The sequence below is a fragment of the Parasteatoda tepidariorum genome, chromosome 4 (genome assembly GCF_043381705.1).
Source record: "Parasteatoda tepidariorum isolate YZ-2023 chromosome 4, CAS_Ptep_4.0, whole genome shotgun sequence".
NCBI lineage: Eukaryota > Metazoa > Arthropoda > Arachnida > Araneae > Theridiidae > Parasteatoda > Parasteatoda tepidariorum.
Window position 1 is genome coordinate 38623418 of NC_092207.1, and position 16993 is coordinate 38640410.

General features: G+C 29.1%; 1 protein-coding gene across 4 annotated transcripts in view; it reads right to left on the reverse strand.

The window, feature by feature from the left end:
* Positions 1 to 260: 260 nt before the first annotated feature.
* LOC107456536 (forkhead box C1-A) overlaps positions 261 to 16993 on the reverse strand; it is a 136035-nt gene continuing 119302 nt past the window's right edge. For all 4 annotated transcript variants that reach the window (XR_011636575.1, XR_011636576.1, XR_011636577.1 and 1 more), the window contains one exon: positions 261 to 582. The gene's annotated coding sequence lies outside the window, so the exon portion shown is untranslated. The remainder of the gene's footprint in view (positions 583 to 16993) is intronic.

Here is a 16993-nt window from a genome sequence, read left to right on the forward strand (position 1 = left end):
TAACTCTTTCTAAATAAAAAAATACTTTTAAGTCAAATTAAAACAGGTACTTGACTAAAAGGAAAAAAAATTATTTCGTAATATTGCGAAGGTGACGCTTGGAGATAACTTACCTTGTTAGGTGACACTTGGAGACAACTTACCTTAACAACTTACCTGTTTGTGCCCATACATGTACTGTAAGAACAAAGAGTCTCGTTATGCCAAATTTCATTCTTATTGGTTCAGTATTTACGTCACAAATAAGACATAGAGACATATCAAACTATTAAATTTATTTTATTATTCTTAATTAAATTTACAAATTTTAGAAGAAAACCTTATCTTCATCCTCAGAATATTTTTTAAAAGTGAATAAATAAAAAATTTTTAACACAATTGTTCTTCCACTCTCAAAAATTAATGATTCACCTGCGCTAAAAATCTTATTATACTCAGAAGAATAATTCATTATTGTACTTTTAATGTATCTGCACTAATTAATTTTCTTTTCCTAATTAACCAATAAGTCCATATTCAACTTCATTTCTCCCTTTTCGTGTCTTTTTCTTTTTTTTTTTTTTGCTTTCCATTTTCTGTAGTCTGAAAAAAAAATATATAAAATTAGATAAAAGTGAATAACAAAGTTATAAATATGATAATTTTAGAATTTCAACAAACAATTTGAACTTATGAAATCATTTCTGATACTTAAAATTATTTGTATCGCTCTGGATTACAATTCTGTTCGTGCAAACTAATTATTTTCTTACTATGCCTGAACAGAAAAAAATTGCATGCTTATTTATTTCGGTTGCTGTGAAAAAGCTACACTGAGAAAAGCAAATTCTTATAAAATTACTGTGCTATATAATAATGACATTTCTAATAAAAAAATAAATTAGTTATTCGGGCAATAAAAAGCAAAATATACAATATTTAAGCCATTCATTTGGCAATTTTTTTTTCATATGATAATGGCTCACCAGAAATTTTGGTTTTCAAAATGCAGTTCTTATTACCACACATTTAGTGAAATATACAAAACTGAGCAGTAAAATTAACCAAATAAGTGGTTTTTATGCCATCCTTTATGGTATGATGATAAAATTATCAAATTTTATCTCGAATTCTAAAATCATAGTTTATTGTTAATTTACTACAATCATTACCAAAGCACGTCGGTTTAAATTATCAAGCTTTTAGTTATTCCAACAGGAGCAGAAACAAGGTAAATTTTACCATATTCTGGCAGGTTTTACAATGTTCTTTCAAGCGTAAGTTAAAGCACCTAAGGAATAAAGCACCTAAGGAATAAAGCACCTAAGTTAGGCACCTGCATTAGAATATTCGGTAGCAGTACTACAGTACATTTCACCACAAAATACGTGGAATCTGTTTTCATAATAAATTATTTAGCATCATTAACGTTAGTAAAAGCATTTCGATTTTTAGGTCTCATCTTCCAATGAAATAGGCAATGAAATAGGTTTAAGATATTTGAAGATCAAGAGGGTAAAGGACGGTTTACATTCATTAAAGCGGATTCTGAGAAGAACTATTAAGATTAAGATAATTTAACTATTAAGATAACTAGAAGACTATTAAGCATTTAATTAGATCCCCTAAAAATTTCAAAATAAAATTTAAAATTTTTTACGTTGTGAGAAAATGCAACTTGAAAATCTGGTATGAAAAGAATCGTTTTTTCCTCGAACTTCCTCAACATTCAATGTTCCTCTTTAGTCTTCCCGTTGTCTTCATCACTATACATTTCTTTATTCTTTTTGTCTACGCGTGGACGGGAATCGTTTTTCTCCGCCACGACCGATTTTCATTTTCATTGCGTAATAACTCTCGGGGAAAACATAATTTCCACGTTATTGATTTGTGAAAACTTAGTGATCCTCAAATTACACAGGAGGGCGATCTAATCATCATTTTTATGAAAAATAGCCATAAACCGTTTTTTCCCTCATATCTGCATTTGTGTATATTAAGAACTTTCTATCTTTGTACCACTCAGTCAACAGCTATATATGATTGACTTTTTGTAACTATATGTGTTTTTTACGTATATATGCTTGTATTTTTCGCAACTTTAAATGATAGGTTTTTTTACAACTATATATGATTGACTTTTTTATGCTATGTATGATTGTTCCATGCTTCTTTTTTACAGCTAAGTTGTTTTTTATTTATTTATTTAGCTACAACTTATTTAATAAAAAAAGAAGAAAAAAATATTAATATCCTACTCATTACCCGGAAGGGGTTTTCGAAAGCAAGTATCAGTGAAATTACACAAACTGTACAGAATCAATATGCACTTGTAATGACCTTCCTTCTCGTGCTGTATCGTTATTTCGCTAACTCTCTGCTATGAAGCGCGAGAGTAGTGAGTTCGAATCCCGCTTAATCACTGGATGAATATTTTTGACGTCTTTCTCGAACCTATGCTGTTTTTCATATTAAATATGGTTTTTAAACTGCTCCTCTGTATTTACAAAGAAACCCACAGAAATACGTGAATAAATCTCACTTCTATAAGAGATGGATAAAACAAACATCTATACTTAAGTTAAGTATCTTTAAAACACTTTAATTGAACATTTGAAGCTATCATTCATGTCCCTTTCCCCCTTGTTATCATTGAGAAATATGTGAGGATAAACAATAATTGACCGTCATCTTTCTCCTAACAACCATTTAATTAAAACGAGATTCATATCAACCATAGAAGTGTAATGAGTATTCTGTTTTGTAAAAGGAATAGACATCAAATAATTAAAACCATTAATAATTCCGATCAAAATTTTGGTATTTCTATTGTGATACTTCAGAGATGAGTGTAAAAACCATTTATTTGATTACTAAATGCATGGTAATAACAACTGTGAAAACAGGAAATTTTTTCAGCTTGATGTTTTTCTTTTTAAACTAGGAGATCATACATTCTATAAGTAAACCCTTATAATTCCATTCTTATCAGGTTTGTTGTCAGATTCAAATCTCCCAAATCTACTCACGTCTGAGGATTGCTTCTAGTCCTTACTGACTTTCTATCCATTCATAGCCACACCATGTCCATGGTAAAAGTACCACGGCTTCTATAAACTTAAGGTTCACAGATGGAGATTTTTCATGAAATTTTTCGTGTAATTAAAAGGAAGTTAGGGCTATTAATTCCATCAAAAATTCCTCCACGATTCGGTTCGACTTGGTATTAGGTTACTCGAGAGTTTTCCTGTCTTCAAAATTGAATTCAAAGTTATTAACGCTATTAATTCCATCGAAAATTCCGCCTCGATTCGGTTCGACTTGGTATTAGGTTACTCGAGAGTTTTCTTGTCTTCTAAATTGAATTCAAAGTTATTAACTTATGCAGATGAATATAATTCATTATTAATTCACGTCTACTACGCGAGTAAGTTTGCTAATGATTTTCTCTCTTTTTGTTGATTACGGTAGGTGAAATACTAAGGAATGAGTTCTCTTAAAGTATTGGAAACTACAAAAAGACTAATTTTAATAGCCATTAGAAAATCTATGGTGAACTTCATTTGTTGATTATGTTTGATGAAATATTAAAAAATAAGTTCTCTTTAAATATTGAAAACTATAGAAATACTAGTTTTAATAGCTATTAAATAGTCGTTTTGTGAGTTTAAAATTGAGACGTTGCAACTTGTGATGCTTCTGTATATATTTCACAAAATAAATATCCTACGCCTCATATATCATATAAAGAATTTCTTTGCCAGGAGGAGGGAAAAAATCTCTTTAGAAGTTTTTTTTTCTCGAACGAAAATGAAATGGAAAGCGCCAGCTATACAACAGCTGACAGGCAGCACGTATAACTGCTACTCTTCTTTTAGTTGAAAAGGAGGAGGAAAAAATGAAAGAAAGCCCAGAAGCAATTTTATTTTTAAAATGTTCTCGAGTCTCGTTGACAAAGAAGAAGTTTCAGCAACGGAAGATTTGGTTGCAGACGATACGGTGCCCCGAAAGCCTGCTCTTCGGCAACTGACGAAAACATACGCGTCTTTTGCTCAACAGAAATTGAGCAGAAAATGCTACCCTTTGTTTAAGCTAAAAACATTTATTTTCTTTCAGTTTGGTATACTTTTTATTCTCTAATTTATTTTCGTTTAAGAAAACAGTTTTTAAATATAATTTTTTTTGTTGATAAAACTGTTGTGACTAGTTCATATAATTGCTTTACAAAAGTCACAAAACTTCTGGGTGCAAGGATCAACTTTTTAGGAGCCAACATATAATCGAATGAAAAATAATGTAAACAGGGTTGTGGAGTCGGTGTGGGAAATATTTGCATGACTCCGCTTGAAAAAAGTTTTTTTTCTTATGACAAATATTTAGACAACTACCCCTGCTCGCTATCACTCCAACCACAGGATCTTGATCCCTTTATCACCGAGCCAGGATTTGATTTGGAGCTGTATCTCCTAATTAGGAAGGAATAGCTTTCGCAGTTCTTTTCTGAAACAAGTGAGATTCCACGTCACAGTACTATCTGTCAAACTAAAGAACTCCCCTCGCAAGGTGTGAAAAGAAAAGTCAGTGCCTATGATTACGATAAATTATTGATACAGTATATTGAGACTAAACTACTTGATGAGGTGTTATGGGTAAACATTTAGAAGAGATTTTTACTGGAATCGATTAGCAACTTTTTTTTTTTGGCCGAAGCAAACAGCTCCAAACTCTCTGAAGAGAGGAGTTCTTTAGTTAGACAGACAATAGTTTACACTGTTAGAATTTTCCTTCTGAAATCACGGTAAAATGACCTGAAACAGTCTGCTCGTCCAACCAACTATAAAATTGATGGTTCAGTACCTTTCTTTACATTCATGGTTTCGAAATCATATAACACTGATACGATTCAAAAAACGTGAATACGCATATTTTGGAAAAGTTTCCGCAATCCGCAAGAAAATTACAGACTATCAAGTTTTTACAACATAAACCAACTGAGTTTTTGTCCTTCTATGACGAAATAAGTGGCCTAGCACAGATCGTCAAAATTTAAAAGATTTATGAATCTGCACAAATGCCCATGAACATGTAGTCTAAAACTTAAATACAATCTTTATTTCATTTCTAAATGACAAATTTTCGCTTGTTAAAAATAATGTATTGTATTCGTTTTAAAAATAAATTAATAAATTTTAATAATAATTAATAAATTTTTCAAAAATAAATTATTAAATTATGTGGTCTGAAGTCTACTTGTTATTAAGCGTTTTTAATTTTAACGAATCACAAGCCCATGTCGAGGAATTGGCTATAATTTTGAAATTAGTACGTACATGCACACACTTTTTATTATAATTACGTACACTTATAATTACATACACTTTTTTCATTTCAGATCTATAGAATATTAAGTAGGATAAAAATTTAAACCCTCACAAAGTAAGATTTCTGTTCAAAATAAATGAACAATTTTATCGTTGATATTAAAAGCATTATGTTTAAAAACATGCCTTAGTATCTATATTTTTTTCTTATTAAAAAAAAACTTACTTTTTTCTTACAAAAGTAGTTGTTATACTCCAAATACTTTCTGTTATGCTAATAATAGTTTACCAAGCATATTATTACTGTAGCTTATATTTTAGTTTCATTAAAACTTTATTTGAATGTTATTATGTAGTGTAGTTGAAAAAAAAGTTTAAATAAACCGTCTACGTTATGATATACGCCTAAAATACAGCTAATGAAAGTAATAACCATTCATCTGTGAATTTTTGGGCATTTTTGTTCACTTTTTATTTGTTCCATATGTCAAGGAATTCACCCTTAAAGTTTTGGTATTTATTTGATAACAACTTCGAAAACTGGAGATAAAATGAAAAGTAGTAATAACAGGATGCTTCTCGATAGAGAATTCGAACATCCACTCAGCAACATCCATTTAGATTTATGAATTATTATTTGTTTAATTTCTGTAAAGAAAAATTTCTGCGCTAATTTTAGATGTAAATTAAAATAATGAATCTGCGTCTCATTTGTTTATAAGTTTGACTTCAGAAGGAACAACACAGTAAAAATTTTTTTAAAAAATTAACAAATTTAATGTATTTTGTGAATTTTTATCCTATAAAAATAATTAAATATTGATTTTTACAAAAAAGATAATAATATGAATTGAATAATATAATGTAATATAATATAAAATGGATAATATAATATAATATAATATAATATAATATAATATAATAGATAATTATATAAATTACAATAATTAGATATAATATAGATTTTCGTAAAAATGTAAAAGTTACAGCATAATAAGTCGAGCGCGGCGTGAGACGTAAGACGTGCTATAGCATATATAAACAAATCAACTAATGCACGCACTTGATTAATGAATTTTAAAATATTTTAATGTGTAATATTTAAAGTATTTGAAATATTTTAATGAAATACTATCACTTTTAAAAAATGTATTGAAATAATTTGTTTTAATTAAGTAAGAAAAAAATCAATTGTACTTATTTTAATAAAAATAATTGAAATTGAAACTTATCTAGCTGTAATAATTTTTAATAAAGGTTGAAAATGGTTATTGGTGGTTTTAAAATTATTAAAAAATAAATGTAGGCCAAGCAGTCAAAGAATATAATCAAAATGAAGATGACATTGGAATTTCGACTACTACTCTAAAGTAATTCACGATGTAGTAAAGTAATTCACGAAAATGCAATTTACTTTATGTCATTTTTGGAGTTCTTCTTTCAAAACAACGCCATGTAATGAAAAAAATTATTTTTTTAAAATGCTACTTGCAAAGAAAATTACATTCATGTAGTTTGAAAAAATCAAAATGGAATAAAATTTTGATGACTTTTTAAAACTTACGAACTGATAAAATTACCAAATTATACCAAAATTTATCGGATATCATAAAGCCACATTTTTTTGCTTATTTTATGTAAACAGGCAGGACGGTGTCGGGCTTCTTATGAAGCACTCATTTACATCTAATCTTCACAGATATTCTTTTTCTGTTATGAATTGTGGGTTCCCTATTAAATATCATCTGCTTATTTTTTAAAAAAATAATGAAATCACGATTGGGAGAAAAAAATGCGCCTTTGCAGCATTTTTAACAGAAGAGCTATTAATTATAATTTTAATCATGATGATTTCTTTCTGAGGTCACACCACACTTGCTACTAATTCTTACCGATATTGTCAATTGCGGTTATAAAAAATGTCAGTCCATTTTGACTGAGACATTGTCACACATATGTACAAAATATGCTTTGAGACTAAGTTATTAAGAGGAAATATGGATTTTTATTTAGCTGCCCGCTTATATTATATTACTAATAGAAATTTTTTGCGTTATTACTTTCCTAATAACAATGGATAAAACTATACAGTTGTTTTTATTAACTAGTGTTTCAATTATTTACATTCACTAGGAGGTATAACCTTCAGTTCGCTTCCCTCACCAACTTCCATTTTTAGTCATTTGTTTTTTTTTCTTCGTAAAAATCGATATTTTTTTTTAAAAATGTATAATAATAAAAATAAAGAATGAAAATTTTGTTAATAAAATATATGTTCATTTTAAGTTTGTGATAGAACAGTTTGTTAGCATTTTTTTGAATTCAGGTTCCTGTAACGAGATGGATGATAAACTTGAAAATAATCAACTATATTTGAAAAGAAGGGAAGGACTTAGGAATGCAGGATGCATAACATCAATAAAGAAAAAATAAATGAGAAGTAATTTTACTCGTTAGCGATAAATAGATAGCGATAACCTAATATGATTAAGACACTTCAAATTGAAAATGAGTTTTATCTCTCATGAGCAAGGTACTTAATAATTTTAAAGATTTCTCTATAAATATTTGTATTGAGTAGTATTTTATTTCTCTTTCTATTTTTATTGTTTCTTAGAATGTTTTTCTAAGAAGATAAATTAAATTTACTACAAAGGTGGATGAATAATCATTATTTAAAGCAAAAGAAGAAAAATCGAAAAAAGCGCTTAAAATTGCAATAAGTTCGAAAAAGGAACCTCGAGTTAAGTTCATAAATAAAAGCTGTCCTTTCAGTAGGTCGAATTCCGTCTTGTAGTTGCATTTCTGCTGTCTGAATGGATACAAGTTTAACAGAAAATAATTTTCATGCTAAAAATGAAATGCTACTTTCATTATGAATGGAATTTAATTATGGAAAGAGTCTTCTGAAAAATAAAATTTCTGGTCTTGAAGAAATGTGCAACTGTTAACTGGACTTGATTCGAATGTTATTCCCACACGAGTGAAAAAAATGAGCGCTACACCCCACTTTTAGGGTTCATGACCTCTCTTGCCATAGTGCTCTAGGATGAGCGCTACACCCCACTTCCTTAGTATGTATAAGAGTTCAATGTTCAAAAAGTTGAAACAAATGTTTCTTAAGAAATTTTAGTATTTATTTCTTGACAAATATGGGAATTTTTGAAAAATTTGACGCTTACTCTGCAACAAGCTCCAAATTAATTTCTCATTGGAAAAAGTTACAAAAAATTCGCAAAATGTCCTCCATTATGTTAATCATATACATACTCTTAAAGTAGCATTGTTTAAACTAACTATCACTTCTTAAAATTTTCGAGTATATATTTCTTCACATAAATGGGTATTTTTGAAGCAGTTGACGCTCACTTTCTAATCTGAAAAAAGTTTTAAAAGAATTCCTCATCGCAAAAAATTATAAAAAAATTTGCAAAATGTCCGCCACTTTTTAACTATACATATGCACTTCAGATAGCATGGTTTAGACTAAACAAATGCTTCTTAAAAATTTTGGGTATTTATTTCTTCTCATCTATGAATACTTTTTAAACGTTGGACGCTTTCTTGACCATGTCACCATCAAAGCCACGCCACGTTAAGAGCATATATATATAATGGAGGACACTTGGTGTGTGAATTTTTTATAATTTTCGCCATGAGTAACTCATTTGAAACTTTTTTCAGATTTTTTAGATGGCCGGCCAGATGGTCGAACGGTTAGCGTGCCTGACTGCGAAGCCGATGGCTGCGGGTTCGAATCCCGTTCAGGCCATGGATGTGCCTCTCTGTGTGTTGTTCTCTATTGTGCGATGTGTGAATCTGTCCCCTCCCTATAAAAAGGGTATCTGTGGCAGTGTGGGGGGAGTAATGCTGCTCGTTTCCGTGACTTACGCCCACAGCTACCCACTGGGTATCGTTTACTAAGTAATACTCCCGGCATCTTCCTAGGTGAAAAACATAAAAGTTCAGTGCCTGCCATTAGAAAAAAAAGAAGAAGAAAACATAATGGAGGACATTTTGAAAATTTTTTATAATTTTTTCCAATGAGAAATTCATTTGGAACTTGTTTCAGATGTGCGTGCTCTCATCCTTTAGCACTACAGTAAGAGTGGTCATGAGTCTTAAAAGTGGCGTATAGCGCTCATTTTTCCTTTTCTTACACGATTCTGAACCAGAGAGACTCTAAGAAAAAATTATTGTTCTAACACAAGAAAAGCAACTTTCTCTATGTAACTCAGAAACAACAAAAAATCAAGTCGACTCCTAAAAGATTAAATCAATGCTGACTCCTGAAAAGGACATTTTTCACCAACCGAGTAGGTACATCAAAAAAAGATAATGCACATACACGCTAAGAAGTACTTCGTGAAATGCATACATTCCTGCTCCTATTTCGTCAAATACAGTAATTTGACCATAAAATCCACCTTTACCGTAAAATATTATACCGTAAATTTCGCAGTAATATTTTTTTATTAGAGTGATTCATAAAGTGTATTATTACGGAGTGTAATTATTATGGTACATCAGATTTTTTGTTCCGTAACATATTCCGGTAAAAATGAATTTAAGGGAAAAAATGGCAGGTACTTATTGCCATTATTTTATCCAAAATTTTTATCAGCATACTCAAAACTTGATTAGGATCATCATATTGGCTTTAGAAAAGAATACAATATCACAACTTAAAAGGATTAATTAAGTAGATGTATAGGCCGGGATAGACTGGTTGGCAAAGCGCTGGACCCACGTTTGTGAGAACGGGGGTTCAAATCCAGCAGGCCGAAGATTCCTGTAGTAAATGATGACTGGTGCACGTTAAATCAGTTCCATCACAAGGTCCTCCATGTTCCCATAATAAATCAATACCTCTGGGGGTACTGAATTGGAGATTGATCATTCTCCGGTTCAGGTCAAAATTTCGACCTGTGGATGAATAAATGGATGTATGAATGATTCCGTTCTATAAACTGGTGTGAGGTATGGGTGTAGCAGAAGTCAAATTCTTGACCATAGATGGCTCCACTGGAAAGCAAGAATAATCAAACCCCTCTGCCTTATTGGCCGATGACAACAGCAACAACAATAAGATGTGTAAAGTGCATGCAATGATTCTATAAAACATGCACTAACTAAATCTTGCGATAATTGTTGCATTTCTTAAGGATTAAAACAGCACATGAATTTTTTTTATTGGATTATTTTTATTTATTTTCCAGAGTAGAAAGCGTTATTTACAATTTGTAATAAGTTATTCCTGATTAATTGTCGAAAATGCCTTATTATTATTTTTTAACTTCCCTTTTTCCTTACTGTATTTGATAAACAACTTACCTCGATATTTTAAAGACATGGCGACTAGTAAATTTCCTTAAAAAAAATTTTTTTTCACATTTTTTTTGGAAATATTTACCTACTTTCTGCTCAAAATATGTTTTGCAAATGAATAGGAGTTTAAAATATACAAAACATTTCTTGTATCGCTTAGTTTGATGTTCTTAATTCGATTTAAAAAACTATGGTCATCTATCCTAGATTTACCTTCTATTCCTAACTATGTATTTCTAACATATATGTTTCTAACTATATGTACGTTTCAAAATAGTAGGAAAGGTTTTCAGTATTTTTTATGTTCAATTGCTTTCAAAGACCAGTAATCACATTGGAAACTAAATTACATAAGTTTTACGTCAAAAATACATATTTAGAAATATGAATGAACACATCTTATATGAATAACATATGCTAGAAATATATATGTTCGAATTTATAATTAGAAATATATATATGTATTAGAATTGCATAATTAGAAATATACATGTTAAAAAGTTTAAAAGTGTTATCCCATTATTAAAAAGTGTTATTCCTTAGTAATACAGCTTTTTCTTGTAACTTCTACTATTATTTATCACGTTTTAAACAATTTTTTAAAAACATATCAGTGAACTTAAATACGTGTATTGGGTATGCAGTTAATTTGTGTTTAAAAAAAATGTATCTCGTACTATAAGCAAGTAGAAAGAATGTGAAAGAAGTAATGATAGAGATACTACATATCTGTGAAGAGTTCCATTTACATATAAAATAGGCCAAATGCTTTTGTAAGTAAACAATAACTCACCGGGTGGTGTTTTTAACTGCACCCATATTTTTATCGCTTTTTTTTAAAATTCGATTTAAAAGAATACAGAACAGATTTAATATTTATCCAACTCAAACTGCAAATTACATAATTATAATCACCCTATTTCGAAGATTAAATTTATATAATGTAAGGAAAGAAGTAAGTTCGGATTCAAAACGAATTAACAGCGCATGAAAGAATAAGAAAAATGGGAAGAATTGTATTGTTAGATAATTCGATTCATTTTAATAAAATGATAAGTGTTTTTATAATGAATTTAAATCTAAATTTTATTATTAAGCCAATTTTGAAGGTCAGTTAAGGTTTGAATATGAGTTAAAAGGATTTGGGTAAATTGATAAAAAGTCTCGCATTTCTAATTTGTTTTAAAAATTTCAATTTAAAAGAAACATTTTACGCCTAAAAAAGTCGTTAATTTTGTTTCGAGAGCAAAATTAATGAATTAAGTAAGCACCTGAATAATTTTTGATTATATAGAGTAAGATGCAATTTCAATTACTCCTTTCGAATTTCTTGCAAAATCAGATGCAAAAGCGGTCTGTACCCAAATAAAGATATCATTTTTTTGGCAGATTCGAATTTAGAACCTTCAAAATATAGGCAAGAAAATCTAAAATCTTAATAGAAAGAGAAGGAAAATGGTTCTAATAATTAAGTAAAAGAGGTAGGTCAAACTTTTAGATAGTAATAGAAAATTGGATTTTAAGGATTAATAATTTTTACGGTTTTCTAATGTTATTTTAAATAACAAAATCTAATCCGTTCATACTTCGGAGTCTGTCATTCACTATTAAATTCTTGAAAATGACGTAATGTTCAATTCAAAAGTTTTGCAACTATTATTAAATTTGTGATAAAAAAAAGTAAATTAACTAAAAATATGTTTTGCATAAAGTTACTGAAATTTGAAGAAACGATTAACAATTAATTATGAGCAAACCTACTGTAGTAGAGTTTAAAAAAACAACAGAAGGAATCATCATGTATCTTACGTGTGATTAAGAACTGAAATTAATTCTTCAGAATACTCAATTTTTTAAAACAATTATGCCTAGAAAGTTAATAGACTTTTACTGCAAAAAGATAGTATTGTGATTTAAAAAATTAAAATAAGAAATAGTCAAATGAGTATTAACTCTTAGATAACTAGAGAAATTTTCTTATTTTACTAAATTTGAGGCACTTAAATGTTTTTGAAGCGGACATTTAACTAGAATATAGGTCTTAAACGAATTTATTTTCAACTTCTTTGGCTAATGGCTAACAATTTATTATTATCGGGATTCTAAAGGTTGGTTATCTTACAAGATTTTTTTAGATTCTATGTGTTTTCTAGCAATTAAAGTTTTTTTTAGATTTGTAACCATACTGAATCACATTGAAGAAAAATTTACTAGAAATAATGATGTATGATGCTAGATTTATTCATTTTGAACCTCATTAGCTTCTTACTTATTGTTAGGAAATTAGTTATTTTCCAGAATTTTACAAGGTTTTGGCTCTTTTCTTCAAATTTAAGATTGTATAGGTTTCTAATCACGTGGAAGTTATTGAATATATATTGCCATGGAAGTTATTGAATATATATTGTAGTGGAAGCTATTGAATATATATTGAATATTATTGTATTAATCATATTATAATGGACATTTTAATAGAAATTATGATGTATAGAGTTAAAATTATTTATTTTTAACCTTATTAAATTCTTACTTATCATTGTAAAGATTAGTTACTAAGCAGATTTTGACAATTTGTCTTATATAAAAGGTTTGCGAGATTTTAACATCATGGGACCCTATTAAATGTAATCATATTGAAATGTGCATTTTATTAGAAATAATAATACATGATGTTTGTATGATATATTTATATTTAACCTCATTGGATCCCACTTATTCTTAAAAGATTGGTTAATTATCAAGTTTTGGATATTATCTGACAATATTCTGCAAATAAAAGTTTGTCCAGATTTTTAATCACAGGGAACTCTATGGAATGCAATCAAATAGAAATGGACAATTTACTAGCAATAATGATCCATGGTGTTAGACTTGTTTATTTTTAACCTCATTGGATACCACTTATTCTTAAAAAAAATTTGGTTATTTAGCAAGTTTTGTCTATTATCCGACAATTTGGTGCAAATAAAAGATTTTTCAGATTTTTAATCACAGTAAACCCTATGGAATGCAATCAAATAGAAATGGACAATTTACTATTAATAATGATCTATGGTGTTAAACTTGTTTATTTTTAGCCTCATTGGATTCCTGTTATTCTTCAAAGATTGGTTATTTAGCAAGTTTTGGATATTATCTGACAATTTGGTGCAAATAAAAGATTTTTCAGATTGTTAATCACAGGGAACCCTATGGAATGTAATCAAACAGAAATGGACAATTTGCTGGTAATAATGAGCTATGGCTTTAGACTTGTTCATTTTTAACTTCATTGTCTTCTTACTTGTTATTGAAAGATATTTTAATGCTTTGCTTATTTTCTTACTACTACAGATTTCCCAAATTCCCGACCCCTTGAAGAGCTCTGTAATATTAAAAACCAAACAATCCACAAAAGAAAAACGTCTATTACTTTCCTAAAATAAATATGAACTGCCTGTATTAAATTATGCATAGTTCCTTAAACAAAGCTGGCGGAACTAAAGTATCTGGATGCAGGTCCAAATATAGGTCAAAAAAAGAAGTCTCCCTTGGAAAGAACATTTTTATTACCTAGTTATAATAAGACTTTACAGAGATGCGGAAAGCATCTTAACCCTTTGAACCCAAACGAGAGAGAGAAACAGAGATCTGGCAATGATCCCTCTCTAACCAGATGAAGAAGAAAGATGCGGGGCCGCATTTTATTTTTAGGGCCCCCGTGCGTAAGGACAGATTTATGGGCTGAAATGAACGGCCCCATAAATTTCGTTTGTTGAGAGTCGTTTCTGAGGAAGAAGACGATCACAGCAGGAAGGAATGGATGGAAAAATGGGATCGGTTGGGAATGGATGATACTCGGAGGAACGAGTAGGGCGTTATGATTTAGCAGAAGCAGAGCTCCTTTTTTTTCTTCTTCAAGTTTTCAGAAAGAGGCGACATTGTGGAATATATTTGCCGTAACAGAATTCTGTCTAGAGCAGTTTTTTTCATTTATTTTCCAACAGTTAATGTAAAATTTTTAAATTCTATTTGAAGTTGTTTCAAAATAATAAAGTTTAATGAATAATCACGTGAAAAAAGGTGTATGGAAATCTGAGAAGAATAGCCCTTTTTTATAATATTTTATTTACTTTTTTATTTTTTAAGTTTTCAGGAAGATCATGGAATATATTTGCTGTAACAGAATTCTGTCCAGAACAGTTTTTTTTTTTTTAATTTATTTTCCAACAGTTAATATGACATTTTTAAATTCTATTTGAAGTTGTTTCAAAATGATAAAGCGTAATGAATAATCACGTGAAAAAGGCAATCTAAGAAGAATAGCCCTTTTCTAATATTCTTTTATTGACTTATTTATTTTTTAAGTTTTCAAGAAGATCATGGAATATATTTGCTGTTACAGAATTCTGTCTAGAACAGTTTTATTTTATTTTCTGGGAGAATAGTGTGAAATTTTGAAATTCTATTTGAGATTGTATTAAAAGAATTTTTAAGTTCAAAGTTATATTATAACTTCAATAAACGTGCAGGGTGTTATTAGAAGAAAAGCATTTTTTATATTCGTTTATTTATCTATTATCAAGTTTTAAGAAAGATTTAACATCATGGAATAAACTCGCCGCTCTGGAATTTTATTTAGAACAATTTTATTTTGTTTTCTTGTCACTGGGAAAAAATTTTGAAATTCTTTTTGAAGTTGTCCTATAAAGTTTTAAATTTCAGCGATGTATTAAACTCTTAAGAATGAGTAGTGCGTTATAATTTAGAAGAAGCAGATTTCTTTCTTTATATTCTGATAATCTATTTTATTTATTTATGTATTTATTTATTTATGTATTTATTTATTTATATATTTATTTATTTATACATTTATTTATTTATATATTTATTTATTTATATATTTATTTAATTATCTTCTACATCCTCTGCTTATTCTGCTTATTCTTTATCTTACTATTTCGAGAAAAAAAAAACTTACTCACACTTAGTACCTCATTTCGTGTAGGCTTTTGCTATGTATTCTAACCAATTATTAGTTTATTGAACTTAACTTAATGTTATTTGATTACAATTTTAAATTAATTTTTAACTTTAACTCATTAAGTAAATCCTTAAAAAATTATTATGGGAAACTGAATTTCGCTTTATCATGCCATGTAATTTTTTTAATTTATTTCCTTTAACTCTCTTTTTGCTTAAGATTGTTTTCTTGTTTTGTGTTGGTGAACTAATAAACAGTTTCTTGCACATTCACAGATTGTGAGAAATATATCTTAATTATTTTTAAAAATTCAGTGAGTTTTAATGCAATTGAAAAAATTTTATTTGACTTTTTTTCAAGCAAATAAAGAATAACAATAGATTGAGAGAATTATTTTCTTAAAAGCAAATATAGAGAACCTTGGTGGTTCAGGTGATAGAGTGTTCGCTTCCCAGTGAGTTTCGAATCCTAGTGGGGGCTGGTTTATAAGAATTCTGCTCCCGGTTCGAACCGACCACGATGGTGACGTAAAATATTCATCTTGCCTCCGGACTAATTGTGTAAAGCTTTCGTGATTTTTCTCTTCATGAAACGCAAATGCGGTTTTAGTTTCATTAAAAAGTCCTCCACGAAAGCTAGTCTGCCCCAATGTTTGATCCGAGGAATTCCCTTATCAACTGGGTTGGTTCAAAATTACAAAACTACGGAGTTGAACATTAATAGTCGCAAACTGAAAATTGGATCAACTGCTCTACGCCAGTTGTAAAATAAAACAATAGAGTCAATAATGAATATGATCCAAACATAAAGAGAAAGAATGATGTCGGAATGAATGACGATAACTTACTTATAAACGTCTTTATCTTGTAACAATAATGAAATGAAATAATCATATCAATAATGAAAATGATTCAAACATAAAGAGGAGAAATGATGTCGAAATAAATGACGATAACTTATAATCGTCTATATCTTCTAACAATAATGAAATTAAATAATCATATCAATAATGAAAATGATCCAAAAATAAAGAGAAGAATTGATGTAGGTGTGAATGACGATAACTTATAATCGTTTATATCTTCTAGCATTTGGTGAAGGTTTTTGCGATTTTTTTTAAAATCAGGGGTAATATTCGATAAGATTTAATCTGAACTCCCAAAAAATTTTTACAGGAGACTTAGGTAGGCGGAGTTAGTGCAAAAAAATGTGCTTGACTCTGACTCCTGTAGGTTAAAAATTAATAAGTTCTACAGGTTCTATAAGTCTATAAGTTCTTTCTATAAGTTCTCCTATATTAATGTTAGATAAAATTATTTAGACACATATTACATTTATGTGATTAGAATATCATTCAAAAAAATATTATTACAATTATTTAAAATACATTTGAATGCTTTTA